The following is a 3,382-nucleotide window of genomic DNA, read 5'->3' on the forward strand; positions in this document are numbered from 1 at the left end:
CACTGGGCCACCGTGCCACCTATGTTTTAATGTTTTACAACCATGTTTTAATCTTGTGGTGCATTTCCAGAGGAAAGGCAAGCAAACAGGCACACACAGACTCACACACAGACACACAAGAAAAAAAAACATTGCATTGATGTTTACTCACTGGTCATTGCATCAACTAGTAGATGGACAGCCTCCAGCAGAGGGGACTTGTCGGTCATCTCGGTCATTTGGGAGGTGGTGCCAAGCCTCAGCAGATTCAATATTTCACATCCAGATTGTGTCTTTGGCTCATCAGATGACACACCATTACACCATTGTCTCAGCTGAGCAAGGGTAGAAGAAAGACCTCAAAATGTATGTCTTTAAGGGCCTAAAGATGCATGCATTGTGCAGAATGTAATGTGATTGTAAAGCCCTCTGGGACTTAAATGTGATTTAGTGTCATACAAATAAAAAATGACTTGACTTGACGTCTTTAACCGCATATTCACACACATGCGAAGAATCTGTTTTGCTCTTACTGTTTCCTCCAGATCTGTCAGTTCATCTCTCTGCTCGGCGATCGCACAAAATCTCTTAACCAGTGCAGAATGACTTGGCCTAGGCAGATGGGCCAGGGGCTGCAGACTCTCTTCGAGCTTCTGTAACCCTAAAAGGACAGGGTGTTAACGGTGGATTTAGCAGGAGAGGCGAAAAAAGAGTGGAAAAAACAAACATAAAACCGTGCACACATATGGACCTATATACAAACACATACGCTCTCGCACTTGATTTAGGGTTTTGCCGGAAACCTGTGATGAGTCGTCGTCAGATGTTTCTGGTTCCATCTGTGCTCTCACAATTCCTGCCCCGAGAGGAAAACATAGTCAGACTTCTGAAAACTGCAGCAGCAACAAATGAAAGAACCAAATTAAAAAATACATTTATATTCCAAGACATAACTCTGCCACAAACGGATAAAAAATATTTGTTGGGGGGGGGGGGCGGCGGCGGCGGCGTCCGGGTGGCGTGGCGGTCTATTCCGTTGCCTACCAACACGGGGATCCCGGTTCAAATCCCCGTGTTACCTCTGGCTTGGTCGGGTGTCCCTATAGACACAATTGGCCATATCTGCAGGTGGAAAGCCAGATGTGGGTATGTGTCCTGATCGCTGCACTAGCGCCTCCTCTGGTCGGTCGGGATGCCTGTTCGGGGGGGGGGGGACTGGGATGGAATAGCGTGATCCTCCCATGTGTTATGGCCCCCTGGTGAAACTCCTCACTGTCAGGTGAAAAAAAGTGGCTGGTGACTCCACATGTATTGGAAGAGGCATGTGGTAGTCTGCAGCCCTGCCCGGATCGGCAGAGGGGGTGGAGCAGCGACCGGGACAGCTCGGAAGAGTTGAGAAATTGGCCAGATACAATTGGGGAGAGAAAGGGGGAATAAATCCTATATATATATATATTTTCTTTTTTTTGTTGGGGTATAAAACTTGAAAATTGTGTGTTTACACGTACACACTTGAGCAATCATTACTGCTGCAGCTAAAATTGATCAATGGCCAACATACCGAAAAGCCAATATAACAATGAACTTTTGGCTGTAGGAGGGGGAATATAGTATAGTATTGAGCTTTTCCATGATGTTCACAGACAATAGAAAACATAATGACAAGATTCACCATCTAATTTATCGTCAGCTCTGGTATCCAAACAGTGCATCTGCATTTTAATTCCTGAACACACACACACACACACACACACACACACACACACACACACACACACACACACACACACACACACACACACACACACACACACACACACAAATAGAAGAGATACAAAGAATTAACTGATGAAATTAATCATGTAAATCCAGCTTTTCACATCTAAAATCACAAATACACACTCACACACATAGGCACCGATTCCTGTTATGACCGGCTCGCAAGGTAATACAATGAAATATGACCAGACGAACAAGGATTGGTGAACAAGGACTCCATCGGGGAGATCAGAGTGAGTGGAACCGGCCAGGTCAGTTAATACTCGATGGCACCTCAGCTGCAACACTCCCACAACCTGCAACACACTACGCACAAACTGCAGCACCAAAGGGAGAGACACTGGAGCCGTCACACTGAAGAAACACACGCGGACACTCACCCCACACACACACACACACACACACTCACACATACGCTCGCTCTCTCTCTCTCTCTCTCTCTCTCTCTCTCTCTCTCTCTCTCTCTGTCTGTCTGTCTGTCTGTCTTTTCTCTTACTTTCTTCTATAACAGTGATGTACACGAGGCTGTAAGCGACAGCGGCTCCTGCTGGGACTGTAAAGGCTTCTGTCTTCTCGGTTGTGACCTGATGAGGTGAACAGAATGAACTCAGAGCACATAACCAAACTCACAAGAATACAGAGCTGTGTTTGGGTAAAAGCCTCACCCCTTTATTCTCTCTCTCTCTCTCTCTCTCTCTCTCTCTCTCTCTCTCTCTCTCTCTCTCTCTCTCTCTCTCTCTCTCTCTCTCTCTCTCTCTCTCTCTCTCTCTCAAAATACCAAAAACAAGAGACAACCACGCTTTCTTTTTCCATGAATTTGGGCTAGCCCTGTGAACTGCTCACTTTTCAGCCTGCTCCATTTACCCGCAGTTTAATATTAAAGACATAGCGATAAATTGTATTGATTTAAAAGAACAGACTATATTTTCCTTTTCTCTTCAGCTGGCAAAGGGGGCTGGTCATTCACCTGTAGGACGCTATCATCTGAAAATGACACCGGCCGTGATAATAGATGAGAGCCCAAGTCAGGTTTACTCCAGCCGCCTTTAGGTTTAGCTCCTAAGAGTGATCGTCTAATTCAATAAAACAGCCGGCGGCTGCTCATTTTATAATCTTGATAACATCTGTCTAACTCCCCTTTTTTCTCTAACAAGCCAACAAATAAACACACATACTCACTTTATGAGAGCCTTGAAATAGTTCTTTCATTTTTTGTGAAAAAGACACCTTGACTTCATTGGCTCTTGAAAGGCTGACGTCGTTAGCTGTGTAGATTCGTTCTTTGACAAAAGCCAAAGTCTCACAGTTCCCCAGCGCAGGCATAAGGTTTGCATTTATAGCACTGTGGATGCAAAGCAGGGCAGTGGGTATGAGCAAGGCCTGTAATCAGATTCACTGCAAAAAAAATATATCTGAACAGGGTGTGGTTTTCAGGTTTTCATGTGCCATGTACAACATTCATCCACCCATCCATCCATCCATTACCCAAACCACTTATCCTAATTAGGGTCACAGGATGCTGAAGCCTATCCCAGCAGTCACCTGGTGGCAGGCAGGGAGACACCCTGGACAGGCTGCCAGTCCATCACAGGGCCAACACATTCACACCTAGGGACAATTTAGT

The 3,382-nt window shown here is 45.6% G+C and overlaps 1 long non-coding RNA gene across 1 annotated transcript; it reads right to left on the reverse strand.

The window, feature by feature from the left end:
* Positions 1 to 1,671: 1,671 nt before the first annotated feature.
* On the reverse strand, positions 1,672 to 3,045 carry LOC130128263 (uncharacterized). The gene is made up of 3 exons (XR_008811906.1): positions 2,938 to 3,045; positions 2,255 to 2,342; positions 1,672 to 1,705 (listed from the first exon to the last, which is right to left on the reverse strand). It is a non-coding gene; the product is annotated as an uncharacterized LOC130128263 (long non-coding RNA).
* Positions 3,046 to 3,382: the final 337 nt, after the last annotated feature.

This window comes from Lampris incognitus, chromosome 18 (assembly GCF_029633865.1).
Source record: "Lampris incognitus isolate fLamInc1 chromosome 18, fLamInc1.hap2, whole genome shotgun sequence".
Lineage (NCBI taxonomy): Eukaryota > Metazoa > Chordata > Actinopteri > Lampriformes > Lampridae > Lampris > Lampris incognitus.